Below are 16,973 nucleotides of genomic sequence, written 5' to 3'. Positions count from 1 at the left end.
ACAAAGTGCGACTTGGGTCTCCAAGGAGACCCTGTGCAGGGGGTGACTAAACCCCTCCCTCACATTCAGCCCACCTAGACACCCAGACGCCAAAGGAGGGCTTCTGGACAGAAGCCCGCCAAAGGTCAGCAAACAAAGAAGGTAAACATGGTTTACTGCGCAAAGTAAAACACAAGAAGGATTTTACCAAAAAGAAATGGCAATAAAGCCCGACCGGAGCCAAAATAAAAAGTATTTGGCCAAGCGGGTTTAAGGTCGCGGGTAATACAATAGCCTAAAACAGTACCACGTTTATATACTATAATTGCAGAAGAAAAGATAGGGTAGGTACCACCGCCACCAGCCAAGTCTTAGTGTTAAGGGAGCTAAACAAAGCTCCAAGAGGCACACAAAAAGAGTAGGAATTAGCCCTTTCCACTACTCCATGTAAGATGGGGTGTACTGGGTCTGCAGTTTAAATTGACTATATATGTAAATGGCAACTTTACCTGTTTCTGGGGGACAGTAGTCAGCCCTAGAAAAATGGAGTCATTGGGAAGTCTGAAAGACAACCCTGTGTCACTGCACTGAAGGTGCTGTGTAACACACACAAAAGGTTGGGCTCATGGAGTGGTGTGGCTCCAGAGCCCAAGATCACAGAAACAGTAGAAATATACATGGCAAAACACATGTAAGAGTGGGAAAAAGGTTCACACTCTTACCAGGTGGAAAAAAATAAACCCCAGAAATCCAGCAAAGCTGCTGAGGGACTCACTAGGTAAGGGAAATTAGCCATGAATGAGAATTCTCCCTAACACATACCTTAGTCATTATTGTTTGTCTGCATGCCTGATGTAGCCCCACATGCCAAGAGGCAAGGCTTTTCCAGTGTGCAGTCTTGCATACCTAGTTAGTCATTATTGTTTGTCTACATGCCTGATGTAGTCCCACATGCCATGAGGCATGGCTTTTCCAATGTGGAGTGTGTCATGCCTACTTAGTCATTATCGTTTTTCTGCATGCCTGATGTAGCCCTTCATGCCATGAGGCGAGGCTTTTCCAGTCTGCAGTCTTTCATACCTACTTAGTATTTATTGTTTGTGTGCATGCCTGATGTAGCCCCACATGCCATGAGGTGAGGCTTTTCCAGTCTGCAGTCTTTCATACCTACTTAGTATTTATTGTTTGTATGCATGCCTGATGTAGCCCCTCATGCCATGAGGCGAGGCTTTTCCAGTCTGCAGTCTTTCATACCTACTTAGTATTTATTGTTTGTCTGCATGCCTGATGTAGCCCCTCTTGCCATGAGGTGAGGCTTTTCCAGTCTGAAATATTTCATACCTACTTAGTATTTATTGTTTGTGTGCATGCCTGATGTAGTCCCTCATGCCATGAGGCGAGGCTTTTCCAGTCTGCAGTCTTTCAAACCTACTTAGTCATTGTTTTTTGTCTGCATGCCTGTTGAGTGTGGCTTTTCCAGTCTGCATGACTTGTCATAAGTGCATGTCTGGTTTCCATGATGCTGTTTACCGTCCTGTACCCGCACTTTTACCTTGTGTGCACAGTGATGTGCATGTAAAGTATTGCAAAGCCCTCAACTGCAGTCAGTTGATCTAGGGTTAGTTGCATTTCTGCACGTTGCTTGCTTCATCTTTTACTGCAGTGCTCTGTCGTAGGTTAGACATAGGAGACGGACCAGAAGACATGGTGCAACGAGTTTTATTGAAGAAAAGAAACCTCAACTAACCCTAATACTATGGTAATTGATTTCTCATAACAAAAACACTGGCCATTTCCGACAACTCTGAGAATGGGTTTCTCTAACTTCAAAAGAAAATAATCAAAGGGTGCTCATCAGGAAGTCTCCCAGAAATTCCATCTTCTGTCCAAACCGGTTGTATACGAATTGATCGTTTTACAACTGCTCGAATGACAATTGACCTTTTCACAATTGACCGAATTGTGAAGGTCAATTGTACCATATATGTGGGGGGAAACCCCTCACAACCCCCCACCCAACGCCAAACCCCCCAAAACCCATATATATATATTCGGTCAATTGTGAAAAGGTCAATTGTGACCCTTTAAATTCGGTCAATTGTTCATTCGAACAATTGTAAACGACCAATTTGGGTAATACCGTCCACACCTATGCTACCATATGTTCTCTGCCTATAATAACATGAACATAATTGCCTCAGTTGGTTGGTTCCCACTATGCTCAGCTTAGAGTGGCTGGTTTCTGATCCCCACCCACTTGTGTCTTTGGTTTTCTCTCTCTGACCCCGGCCTGCTGACAGAGTTCAAAATCTGGGTCCTTTAAGTCTGTCTCTTTTCCTGGAGCTTGTAGCTCAGGATCCCTGGGAAAGTGTTTGTATCAAGTCGCATAGTTTTTGCTTCTGCAAACTTTCACCTGGTTGTGTTTTAACCCAATGTGGGCTGTCTGTCCCTCCATGTCATTTCTGTACTGGATATAGTCTATACTCTACTAGGCCTAGTGCACACCTATAGTAATAAACACATTAAATTATTTCTGCGAAGGTAATGGGGTGCCGGGGAGAAAACACACCCTGACACTGGGTTGTGCTAATGAACACAGAGCATGGACATCTGTTGTTTCATTTCTGTACTGGATACCACCCACCCCCCGTCTGGCCCTGAATCAGCCACTCATGGGCTTTCCGGACCCTTAAACTGTCTGAGTCTCAGGTTGTTTTCACCCCCCTGTGGGGCTTTCTCTATGTCATCCCCTCAGGGGCTTTACACCTTCTGACCACGGCATGGGAAATGGGGATCGTTACCCCGGTTCAGGCAATTTTCACTGTTATCCGCTTGTGGAATTTTGGTTTTCTCACCCCAGTGTGGGGTATGTAGTATGTCACCCCAGTTCAGGCACTTCTGAATGTTAGCCGCTCGTGGGTTTTCAACTTTCTCACCCCAGCATGGGTTGTGGGGATTGTCACACGTGGTCGAGCAGTTCTCAATGTTAGCCTCTCGTGGGATTATGGCCTTTTCACCAAATGTGGGGTATCCACAGCTCTGCCAGCCCGCCTCCCGGGTTCCTGGTACAGCCGACATGCCTTCTTTGCTTGGGCTTTCTCGCGGCCATGGTTCTGATTCCTTGGACAGACTCCACGTGGATGCGTGGCCTTCAGCATTCCTCCTCAGCTCCAGACTACGCCGGTGGTTTGTGACTCTGGTAGTAGCTATTGCTGTACAGATAGGGCCAAGCTTCACCAGCCGGCGGGTCTGTCAGCTGCAGCACAGTTCCCGCCAGATGCATGGTATTGACTGTTGACTCTGCCTTCCACCAGCGCAGCACCTCCTCTGTGCTGGGGCTCTGCAGTTGCACATTTCTTCATCCTGCTTTGCCTGACGCAGGTCTCTGCCTCTCCTCTCTCTCTCACTCGCTCTCCAGATGTCACGAGACCCTTATCTTTCCCCCAGAGGAGAAAGGGAGAATTGATTGGTTCTCAGTTTCATACAATGATGGTAACAGTTGGAGGTCAGAAACCAGCCCAGCCTGTCTGTAAGGGGTTCCATGTCATTTCATTGCAGATGTTTTTTCGCTGCATTTTTTAGCACAGATTTTATTTACGAAAAACCCCAATCGCCCCATCCCATTTTAGTTTTTCTTTATCCCCGAACACCCACACCCAATATATATATTTTTCCAACCCCCACAAAAATATTCGATGAGTTTTTTCGGCAAAAAAATCGCGGTTAAAAACCCTGCGAAAAAACATCCTGCGATGCAAGGACGTCGTACCCTGTAAGGGCCCTGCACATTATTACCTTGGTCAGTACCTGGATATGCCATAAACGGGTATGAGGGAGGTGTATTTAAATCCCTGCTGGAGTCTCCATGTCCCAAAGGGTGGGTCACCCCCAGTGGGATCTCGCTTGCCCTGCCTTCTAGGGAGGGCATTGCACAGCGGGCTCATCTCCCTAGTCCCAAATAGGGTGGCTCCCCTTTGGAGAGAAGGGACGCTGGATTCCCTGGATTCGTCACAGCCCCCATATTATACTACCAAATATCATGTTACAGTCCTAGTGATCCCTGCCAAAATGTATCATTTGCTTGCATTAGTAATTGTACAGTATCATGTAAAGTCCTCCTGCACTGTACCGTTGATCATGTATGTTTAGAGAGTGACAAAATACAATTCAAATGTAGAATGTAAGCTATAAATATATACATATATATATATATATAATGTAATCTTCATCAAATGTGCATGTAGTACGCGTGTAATGTACAGGGAATATTCATGTAATGTGCATGTGAAGTATTGCAGAGCCCTCAACTGCAATCAGTAGTTTATGGTTAGCTACTTGCATTTGTACACATTACCTGCTCCAACCTTTAATGCACTATCGCCTTATATGTTAGCTGAGTCCCCCACCAATTTTGATCCATGCCGGAAGCCATATACTCACTGACATGTCAAACTCTTGCAGCACCCCACACTCAACACATACACCTGCTAAATTGACTGTTACAGTAATAGTCATTGCTGACAAGAATTGTCATTTGCATGCAATAGTCAATACATAGTATCATGTAATGTCCTTTTATTGCCATGCAATGTACTGTTTATCATGTATGTTCAGGCTACGTCTGCAGAATTCCCAGAACACCTGAACATAACAGAACCATCTGGGACCAGCAAACTCAGGTTACCCGATGTAATGGCTAGCAAGGCTAGCTTCTAAAGTGCGGGCATGCAACTACCCAATTGTTAAGAAGAAGATATTATTTTATTTCGGGAACAATATTCCCATGAAAGGTAAAAATACAACAATAGAATACGTTATACACTACAACAATGACATAATCAAAGATACTTAAAAAGGTCCAGTATAGACTCATACAGAGTTAAAATGTTAAAAGTTTGGACCTATTTAAGCTGCAACAAACATGCTCTTAGCTCCAAAGCACGTTCAATAAAAATATAAATATTGCCTGCACAATTTACATCAGGGAGCGGTAAGGTCCTATTAAAAGCTACAGGCAAATGCCTCGTCCGCCTGTTTCCTAACACTGGGAGAAGGTATATCTGTCTTCATGCTGCATTGGCATGAAGCGCGGTAGATCGTCAGGATGCATTTGCAGAAGCACCTTCTCCCTCCCTCCCTTAGGACCCTTATCTAATGAGAGCTCTGCCATTCCTGAATAAGAGATTCCCTCTTAGGCAAAGCACGATGTTCCTCTTCCTTTAATCATTGAGCCATTGAACCAGTAAATATAACTTGGCCTCCCATCTATAACCAATCTATCAAATAACATTGTACACTCCCTTTGTTGCACCCTCTCTCTTCTCCATGGCTTTGTTTTTGTCACTAGTCTACGGTCTTCCTTATCACAAAGTGATTACCCAGACCAAGGGATTTTAACATTTAGAAAAAAGAGGGGGTGAGGCGCGCACTCTAGTTCCCAGCTTTGTGTACCTTCTGCAGTTCAGTTGCTCTCCACCTCAGGGAGGCAGTCTGTTCAGGAGTTGCTGGTTAGTACCAATTTTGGCCTCAGGGAATTCAGGTAGCTGTAGTCAATGCTGGTAGCCAGGAACCAACTCCCCTCCAATTTCACAATATAAATCCCACGGTGGGGGGTGGGGGGAGGAAACCAGCATTATGGATCTCCTAACATTGTTTTTACATTAATTCAGCCATGTGGAACTATGGCAAACACTGAATCCATAATGCCCTCTATTAACAACCTGGTAAGTGTCAGGTTTGGATTCCCCCACACTCGCCACCAATGGACTAGAGGCTGTAACTGAATAAGATCATGAATGTACGTCAGGCCCCATTGTTCATGTAATTGGTAACCTGGAAAGCTCCGGAACACTCCCATTATGCCTCTAAGAAATGACTTCTCTTTCCTTTGTACTGGGGCGGGACATTGATGTCCCCAAACGCCTACACCATACGTTGCCAAAGGTACAGACTTTGTTCTGTAAATACGCATGGTGCGGTCCATGGGAAGGTCTCCTATTTTATATCCATGTCGCTGTATTGAGCCATTTATCGCCGCGCTTGGATTTTAATGTGCGTGCTCCACTTGGTCCTTTCGCTATGTTAGAATCCAGGTAGCACAATGAGTTTACCCACTCCATTCTGCTTCCCTCAACTGTTAATGGACTACCAACTACCTTTGTGGTACCAATGCACATGGGTTTAGTCTTTTTTATCTTGATTTTTAAGTCCTTCTGGTTCATATACTCATTAAACCCTGTTAGCAGTGTTTGGAGGGTGTTTTTTGTTCTTGCAATCTGAACAGTGTCATCCGCATACATAAGGACTGAAATCCGCGTACCGCCCATTTTGGGAACATCGCCCGTTCAGTTTGCTGAATGTTAAGGAGAGGGAGTTGAGGGAGCTAATTATGAGTGTGTTGGTGCTGTAAATACATGCCGGTATTTCTGTATATGGGCACGTTACCACACCAGCACATTCAAGTTTGGTGGTGGAGTGACTAAATTTACCTGCAGTTCTGACCTGCAGCCCAGCACCAAAACATTCTGGTATTGCCAGCACCGTTATTACAGGTGTCGGTAATACCGTCAATTCCCCACATGGAGTCCCATAGGGTACTCCATGGAATGGGGAATTACAGTACTTACCGCCATTTGTAATCTGCTGGTAATTCCGCCAGACCAAGTGACAGTAACAGTATTATCATTTGGTGGTATCCCGCCGGGTTTACCAGCCGGATACCACCAAACCTGTAATGAGGCCCAATGGATAGGTTGAAGAGTAGTGGTGCTAAAACACAGCCTTGCATTACCCCACAAGTCGAGCTGAATGGATCTGTTAGTTTACCTGTGCCACCATGTTGTACTCTTATTGATAAGTTGCTGTACTTTTAAGTTTTCAAGCATTGACATTGGCATATCCAGAGCTCGTAGGGTTTCCTACAATTTTACTCGACTTACACAATCGAATGGGGTTGTTAAATCCATGAAAGTCAGATACATTGGGCTCTCATACCCTTGAACCTACTTGTCCTAAATTAGGGTGAGATTCAACATTTGATTGGCTGTTACTAGGCCTTTGCGGAAGCCATCTTGGTAATCAGAAAGGATACTTTTATCTTCTGCCCACACCAGTATTTTTCCGTATAGCGACCAGCCAAACCACTTGGCCGTTGTACCAATGAAGGAAATCGGGCAGTAACATGGGAGATCTGAGATATTAACACTATCTTGTAAGATCGGCAAGATAATCAATCGCCTGTTTCCAGCTGTTCGGGATGATATTTTAAGATATTAAATATCACAGTAAAGATCGGCACCCAGATGATGCCTTCATATTTAAAGAGCGCAATCGGCACCAAATCGGGGCCTACAGACTTACCATTGGTCATCCAAGTTAATGCGTTCCCCAATTTATAGGTCTTGTTGCATATGCAGAGCACTCCTCTTAATTTCTGCTGGATCTAATAAACAAGTAGAAGCGTTATATACATTCGTAAAATGTCCAATCCATTTCGTCGGTGGGACCTGGGCAGCTCTGTTAAGTGTTGGCTTTAAATTACCGCTTAGACCGTCAGCTATTACTTTCCAGTATAGCTTTGTTAGGATACCCAAGTGTGTGTATTACTAAGAAGCAGAATAAACAGGCGGAATACATTTCGATACTACCTCTCACAAATGGTGAGAAAAGTGGGAAGGTTTCGTGGCAATCACACACGATTTATGTGAATAAACTTTTATTTTTTATTTACATTTTTTAAAGTGCTCACACAGCCCAGGGGCATCGAGGCACTGTTACAGCAACACATGTCTCTTAGTTGCGTATTTATAACACACTTAATACCTAGAGGTTTCTAAGCATGGACCAGGGATTGAACCTGTGTTTGTTTGTGTCATCTTGATTCCAAGGCGAGCACGTTGCCGCTGAGCTATCCTCCCAGGACACCTGGGACCATCACACGGATTTCCTGGGAAGCACAAAGGGAAGCAGAAATCACTGTGCTAGTGGTCTTAGGGTTTGTGAACCCAGGATGGCCCAATGATTAGAACGTTGTCCATCCCCCTTGACCATTGTACATGGTAGCCAATATACCACCTTCCTTCTAACACTCCCAAGGGAATGGACAGGTGGAGCACGTGCAAAACGTAATCAGAAATGCTATAAAAGCAGCATAGTAATGAGCACTGGCGGCACGCGCCAACTGCTAAGAGGCTGTGTTAGATAAAAAAGACACGTACCTGTCAAATCTCCCCCTTTTGACCGTTACCGTCACCCGCCATTCCTCTTGCCCATCAAAAGGTGTACATGGAGAACACACCCACAAAAGGAGATTATTGTTTCCCCCCTCTTTTCATTTGATTTGTTTATTTATATTTATTCACAATTTATACATGTTCAAACAATTCACTGAAATCAAATTACGAACAGCATAACTTATTAACCCCCCCAAAAATAAAAACTCCCAAAAATCCCCCCACTCCCAAAAACTATTTAATCAGAGTTAGTACATATCCAGGAACTTCCCCAAATCTTTTCAAAAAAGATTTTTTTTTCTTCCGTCGATAAATTATTCTTTCCATCCATCCAAACATCCACCTCAGGTGACAACCTCGATTTCCAACCTCTCAATATCAGCTTCTTGGCAACCGAGGCCCCCTTTTCATTTGAAAAGGTTGACAGATATGTGAGCACTGTTACATGGTTTTGCCCTTATTTCCTAATGAGGGAAGACTGGCTCGGCAACATTGAACCACCCATCCTGGCCTATGACGAAATCAAAGTCAGCACAACCCAGAGCAAATACAGCAAAGGAAATAGAAAGAGGCTTATGACACCAGGGAGGTCATAATCATCAGCTGGCAGCGGGATAGTGGGAAAAAGTTCAACTGGCTCGCAAAGTCAAAGAGACATTGTCCAGGTACAGTTCGATAATTCAAATACACAAAGTCCTGGGGAATATGCTAAGAGCAACAGATGGAAAGTGAAGGCACAGTAAAAGAATAGCTCTTTATGCGAACAACGTAGCTAAGCGAATCAACGCAGAGAAACACTCTACTGAGAAACCACTGCGACAAAGGGAAGGGTTGTGACTTGGCAAATGTCGCCTTCTCCTGCTGGTCAACCATGTGTGCTAGTGAAACGTTGATGCATGAAAATGACGGACAGATCAGAGAAATGTGGCAGAGTGTTGTGTGCGTGAGTGTTCTGAAAGTGTCTGCTTGGGGCCTGAGCTGGAGGTAATGTTAATGTTAAAGGATATTTATTCCGCGCACCATCACCACCGTAGTGGTCCCCTGGATCTCTGGCGGGTCTGAAAGAAAGAGGACGGGTTAGGGCCCGTTAGTAGTAGGATAAAGTTGTAGTGAGCTTTTGGAGTCCGTTGTGTGCTGTTGTGTGGGGTTCTGTGTGGTGTATTTGTTGTTGCGGAGTGGTGAAGTGTGTGCGCGTTGTGTAACAATATCGTATTGTCATCAACACACCTGAGCCAGCAGGTAAGTTATATGGGTTTATTAGTTAAGTACACAGCAGTAACACCGGCACATCCTTGCCAGCCAGCTCTCTATCTCCAACTGTTCCCCATGGTACACATATTCAGATGACAACACTCTAAACACAGTGACATCACCTCACTCCACTGACATCACCACTCCAGCGAGGTTAATGGAATAGAGGGAAGACACAGGAGGGAAGACACTCATTACAACACTTCTCCCTCCCTTCATTTAATAATAGGAAAGCACCAAACCCCTTAGTCATTCCTACACAGAAAGTACCGTCCTACACCATACCGATGCAGAATACGCGTGGCCACCACGTACCTGCCCCAGCAATGCCCAGGCTCATATTAACACAAGACCCAACCCCAGGAAATGGTCCACATGAAGCCCATTCACACACCAAGGCAACAACAGAGCACAAACACTCTACACTACCATAAAGGTATAAAAGCACACGGACACCACTGAAAACTAGCTTCCCACTAATAAAACCCAGAAGCACAAGGTAGGTGGAAACACAACCTTGCTCAACGACACCAACCCAAGAGGAACACAGACACAGATACAACCAACAACACTTTAACTACACACTGTCCACCAATAAACTCACAAAAGAGGAACCCACAGACATGTAGTAAGGGCCGCACCTCCCTTCAACTGAACTGGAATTACAACTCGAGGAACAAAACAATAAAACAAGCAATCCACCTGCTTCAAGCTGCCCCTTGAAGCCCAGGGCCTGCCACACCCCAGCGTCCCCAAAAACGGATATACTACCTAACAACCACGACCCTTCAGTGCACCTACATTCTTCCACCCTGGTCTGCACCCCGGGGCACCAAGGCTGCCACCCCCGGGCACTAACGCAACTCAAAAGAGCAACCGCCGGGCACTAACCCAACTCAAATGAGCAACAACAAGCACAACTAACAACATCAGTTCCCAAAACTCCCTAAATCAGGGAACATATTAACTCTGACCACAACCAAACCTGAAAACAGTATGCAAATCTAGTCCCTGTGAAACAACACACAAGCTCCCAAATGGATCTACAAAGACCCCAATATCACGGTGAAACCTAGACACCACCCTAACACCACGGGACCCCTAGTCCCTGCCACACAGAACACCTCTACAACCACAGGACCCCTAGTCCCTGCCACACAGATACCACTACACTCCACGGGACCCCTAGTCCCCGCCAAATACAAGGCACCTCTACAACCCCGGGACCCCTAGTCCCTGCCACACAGAACACCTCTGCAACCCTGCCAAACTAAGTACACCGCCTCCTAATGTGGGACCCCAGCACCAACTGGCTGCCACGGTGGTCACACCCACCAAAAGCATCCAAACAAAATAGCACACACCACCCTAAAGTGGGACCCCTAGCACCTACTAGGCTACCATGGAGGTTGCCAAATACAGAACACCTCTAAAACCACGGGACCCTTAGTCCCTGCCAAACTAAGTACACCACCTCCTAATGTGGGACCCCAGCACCGACTGGCTGCCACGGTGGTCACACACACCAAAAACGTCCAAACAAAATGGCACACACCAACCTAAAGTGGGACCCCTAGCACCTATTAGGCTACCATGGTGATTACCACACACACGCACCACAAGATGCACACTCGCGCCCACAATCACACCTCAACAAAAGACACACACACCTGAAAATATCACTGGAGCTCTTAATCAACGCCAAATGTTGAAAAGACACAACAACACCATCATTATTGCTGGAGTCATCACACACAGGCGTGTGCTAATTTGCAGAACATTTCTTTACTTGAAAAACGATCTTGGTAAAATTGTCACAAAGCTTAACTGGCAAAAAAAACGCCAGCCCAGTTCAACGCAAAATAAGTTCCCAAAGTATATTAGACAGTAGCTCCCACACATCCCGGAACTGCACCCCCCGTTAAATACCGAGAACGATAAAATCAAATGTCTCCATTACTTCTCAAATAACACATCTTCCGACAGATTTCCCGGACACCTCCTGTAAGAAAACATGTTAACAGACACAACATTGTAATCAAACAATTCCGAACCCCTCCTGTAAGAAAAACATGTTAATACACAACAAACAACATCATAATTTAGCAATTAACGTTGCATATAAGAGGTCACAACATGAACATTCACACTCATATCCACACCCATACTGGCCAAACACATGACACAGAAGCTAAAGTAGGCCACAACACGTACACGCGACATGCCACACACTGGCCTTACTGCTAATAAAAGTTCAAACACGATCAACATGTCCTACTCCCATCAAACCTCCACCACCAGTTTGGCGCACGATGCACGCCTGCCGTAAAACAATCCTTGGTTGTCATAGAAACTGGGAGGCCTGAAACACTTCCGAAAAAAGGGAACGGCACTGTCATTACTGTCCGTGCGCCGCCGCCTGCCTGCCGTAACACAACTCCTGATTGCCATGGAAACTGGAAGTCTTGACCTACTTCCGGAAACAGGAACGGCACTGACAATACGTTCCCTGCGTTCTGAGCACGCAGAGCATTCCGGACATCTCCTGAAGTCCCGTTCCTTGCACCCGAGAGTTCTGTGATGGCGTGCACACGTCATCATTTCACTCTCTGCAACGCAGCGTTCACATCTCCTGGAGACACAACACTGACCCTCAGTTCGCAGCCCGTAATGACAGCTACAACGCTGAACCATCCGGCGGCAGGCAGACAACAGGGCGAAACTCAATGGTGTTTGCCGCCCCCGGAGCTTGACCCCCTACTGCACTGGGTAGCGGAGCGGTCTTCTCAATGGGGATTGCCGCCGCCACGCTCGACCTCCCTCCTGCACAGCGGCACGGTTAAAATGAGGACCAGCAGACTTCCGCACTAGATGAGTAATCCTCATTACACAAACGACTGGACCACCCGGCCTCCAGTCACAACGAGGCCAGGACACACTACACTTGTCCTCCGACGTCTCCTGGGAGAGCCGCTGCTGGCTCCCCCCAGACCCTGCAAAGCAGCAAGATGCAGGCAGTAAGACGCTCCACTGTCCTGAACATCTCCTAGAAGGGCCGTACCTCGCCCCCGCAAGATCACAGCAAGGGGAAAGCAGTAAAATCACTGCACTGCCGTCACACCAACTCCTCTCTCCACTCAAAGTTGAGGACCCTACAGCTCCAGGGCCCCGACTCCCACTGTAAAGGAGCCTTCTTCCTCCAGCACCACCCGGCCTGCTGGACTGCAGCTCTGGTCCAGTTCTCCAAAGCTGCACAGCTGGTTGCTACACATGACGTGGACACTTGGAGGGCGGTGTCCTGTTCAACTGCTGTCCCCTCCACGACAGGATCCCATCTTCGTCGCCAGTGTAACAATGTCGTATTGTCATCAACACACCTGAGCCAGCAGGTAAGTTATATGGGTTTATTAGTTAAGTACACAGCAGGAACACCGGCACATCCTTGCCAGCCAGCTCTCTATCTCCAACTGCTCTCCATGGAACACATATTCAGATGACAACACTCTAAACACAGTGACATCACCTCACTCCACTAACATCACCACTCCAGGGAGGTAAATGGAATAGAGGGAAGACACAGGAGGGAAGACACTCATTATAACACGTTGCTGTGGTTTAAGAGGTATAGTTGTGTTTAGTTAGGGTTGGAGAGGTGTGTGAAGAGGGGTGAGGTTTTAGTAGGGTTGGTAATTAGCATTGTTGTCTGGAGAAAGCGCACATTCATTTGGGTGTCTACATGTGGAGTGAATGAGGAAGGCCTTTGGGTGTTCTTCATTTATGTATCTTCTACAAGAGTAACTGGGACCCTGATGAACTGTACATATGTAAAGTAAAGCTACCTGATGATTCCTATGAAGATAATCACGGCTGGTCTGTGTGAGGGGACGTCCTTACCTCTTTATTACAGGTAAGGATACAAAAAGAGGAGGACGGGTGGGAACGGCAATTAAGGGAAGATTTGGGACCTAACCATGAACGGACAGGAAGGAAGTGAGATTCCTTAAGTAGTAAATGAGGAAACAGGCACAGAGCAAGAAGATGCAGTGCAGAGGAGATCCAACAGCAATAGACACAAGCCAAGCAAGTACAGAAACCATGAACTATATAAGTCCTGCCATCCCCTCAACATTCTACCTTTCAATCCCTAGAAGGCGACGATACGTAGTGATGGCCTATATCACGGTGCTCAGGGTGGAGCATAAACAGACAGCGTGAGGTGGGCTACGGAGAGGAACACAAAGCAAGGAGTGACTGTGTGAGCGGATACAGGACAGAGCTCCACTTTGGAGTCTGTTTGAATGTCATTTCATCAATGAGTTCTGAAAACTCAAAAAGCACGTGTGACGTCATTCACATTTGCACATCAAAGAAAAACCATAACACTTCATACACATGTATTTACTATATAATGATGCAATTGCCAACTGGATTTCCTCTTCCCTATCAACCAGGACCCCTGGGGTATTCATTCGCTGTACCCATCTGTACAGACAGCTAGCATCTTATTCACTAAATGCCCTCTATCGAGTGTCAGGACCCATGGAGTCTCTTCCTCCTCCTCCTCCGCAAGGGCTTCTGTGGTTGTCTTCCTTCTTTCTCCCCTGTCAGGGTGCTTGGGTCTTTTTCTCCACATCTCTGTCATGGGTCTTGAGGTCCCCTTCTTCCTTCCCTCTGTTCTGACTCTTGGGGTCTTTTCCTTCCTACTGTCAGAGACCGTGGGACTTTGTCTCCTCCCTCCTCTGTCGTGGCTTCTAGGGTCACCTTCCTCCCCCTCTGTTTTGACTCACAGGGTCTTATCCCAGACCACTATCAGGGATCCTGGGCCTTCTTTCTCCTCCCATCTTTGTGAGGACTCCTGGGGCTCCCTTCCTCTTTCCCCTTCTGTCGGAGCTCCTGGGGTCCCCCCACCCTCACTGTCAAAACCTGTGGGCTCTTCTTCCTCCATCACACTTACTGAGTGCTGCATAGGTTGTCTTCCTCCTTCCTTCTCTCTCTCTGTCAGAGCTTCTGCTGTCTTTGCATCCTTTTCCTTTCTCTGAGGGCTTCTGGGTCATCTTCCTCATTCCTATGCCAGGAATCCTGAGGTCCTCTTCACCCTAATCTCTTTCTTAGGGCCCTTGGTAATCTCCCCCTGCTCTGCCCATGTGGATTGCTGGATTCTGCCTCCTCAACTCTCTCAGGGCTCCCCCCCACATCTGTCTAGACCTCTAAGGCATTTCTTCCCTTCTTTACCCTCGGTCTGGTACTTGAAGTCTTCTTCCTCCTTCCTACTTTCTGAGCACTCCTGGGGTCAGATGTCTCCTTCTTTCTCTCTATCAGCTTCTGGTGTCTCCTCACCCTTTTCTCTCTCTGAGGGCCCTTAGTCAAAACTCTCCTCCACATATATGATTTCCTGGATTTGTCTCCCTCCTGCTGTACTCTGTCAGGCCTCCCCCCCACGTTTTCTGGCCCTTATGGCATTTATTCTATTCTTCCCCCTCAGTCTGGCCTCATGTGGTCTTCTTCCTCCTTCCCACTCTCTGAGTGATCCTGGACCTTCTTTCTCCTCTGCCCCTCTGTCAAGGCTCCTGAGGTCCCCTTCCTCTCTCCTTTGTTTGGACTCTTAGGGTCCTATCTCCCCACTGTCAGGTATACTGTGGTTCCCTTCCTCCTCCTTCCTCTGTCAGGGATCTGGGGTCCCCTTTCTCACACACACTACCAGGAAGTGTGAGGTCTTCTTCCTCCATCCCACTCCCTGAGTGCTCCAGGAGGTGTGTCCCTTCTTCCTGCTGTCTCTGTCAACTTCTGGTGTCTTCTCATCCTTTAACTTTCTTTGAGGGTTCCTCTGTCATCTTCATCATGTCCACTTATGTCAGGGATGGATCCTGGGCTATCTTTCACCCTTCCCTCTCTCTGCGGATCCTTAGTCTTCTTCCTACTCCACTCTCCACTGACAGGGCTCTCCCCCACATCTATCTAGACACCTGGGTCATGTTTCCCTTCTTGTGCTCAGCCTGGCCTCTTGAGGTTTTCTTCCTCCTTCACACTTACTTTTTTTTTTCTCCTCTTTCCTGCTGTCTTTGCCAGAGCTTCGTCTCATCATTTTACTTTCCCTGAGGGCTCTTAGGGCATCTTACCCATTTCCCCTCTTTCGGGAATCTGGAGGTCATCTGCACCCATCACTTACTCTGAGGGCCTCCGTGTCATCTTCCTCTTCCTGGTCTTTGAGAATTCCTTGGTTCTTCCACTTCCTCTTCCACTCAGTCAGGATTCTCCCCCACATCTGTCTAGACCCATAGGGAATGTCTTCCCATCTGTCTTGAAGCCCATTGATCTTCATCCTCCTTCCCCCTCTGTCAGGGCTTCCGGGGTATTCTTCTATCTTTCCCATGAATCTGAACTCCTGAAGTCTTCTTTCTTCTCACCTCTGTTACTTCATCTGGGGCCTTCTATCTTTACATGAATGAGGACTCGTAGCACCTTCCTACTTCCTACAAATCTGTCAGAACTCCTGGGTATTCTTCCTCCTTTGCCATCATTCAGGGATCAGTCGGGTCTTTTGATCTCTACCACATCTAAATTACAGCTGAAAGGACAAAATGATCAACGAGATATGAGACATTCAGATCAAAACAATGCAGATGTAGCATGCATTAAAGAGACAAGCAAGAGAGTTGATCACCTGGAGCCTTCAATGTGAAGTCAGCCGGTGACCCCCACAGTCTACATTGTAGTAAAAGGGGCATTTATGACACTAAGAAGATGTGCGGGATCGGCACTAACCTCTGAAGAAAAATTATGCAAAAAGTACATTTAACTCTTACCAGTCTTTATAAGTGCAACTACGAACCTTGATTTTGTGCTCACATACCATCCCCTGGTTACGGCAAGAACTTCATAGATCTCTGTCGTAACCCAATGATGGACATCCAAGAAACATTACACACTTCAACAATTATGGGAGGCCTAAACCTCTGGATTGATTATACAAAAAATAAGCCTACCCAGGATCACCTGACATGAAGCAAATGAGTTTCAGCTACTTCTAACTCTATCTTTCCTCGCTTTCAATCTGGTTTCCGTCCTTGTCACTCCACTGAGACTGCCCTCCTCTCTGTTTGTGATTCACTCCTATCTGCACGCTATGCAAAACATTCTTCCTCTCTTGGGTTTTCTTGGGCTGTCCTGTATTGGTTCCAGTCCTACCTATCTAACAGTACCTGTGTCTCTTGTGCTGGCAAATCCTCCCCAACCTTTTCCTTCATAGCAGTGTCACTCAAGGTTATGTCCTGGGCCTCCTTCTTTTCTCCCTCCTCACCCGTCCTCCTATATCTATAATTTCATCCTTTGGCCTGTCTCACCACCTCTATGCTGATGACACCCAGCTTTTTCTATCCATGTCTGCCTTTTCCTATTCTATTCATGCTACCTTGACCTCTACCCTGCCTTCTGGCCCTACAATCATGGACGGCAGACCACTACATCGTTCATAATCCCACTAAGACCTAGATCCTTTTCTTCCCTGCCTCAACC

The sequence above is a fragment of the Ambystoma mexicanum genome, chromosome 3q, assembly GCF_040938575.1.
Source record: "Ambystoma mexicanum isolate Mex_15411 chromosome 3q, UKY_AmexF1_1, whole genome shotgun sequence".
Classification (NCBI taxonomy): domain Eukaryota; kingdom Metazoa; phylum Chordata; class Amphibia; order Caudata; family Ambystomatidae; genus Ambystoma; species Ambystoma mexicanum.
This window is presented reverse-complemented; position numbering follows the sequence as displayed.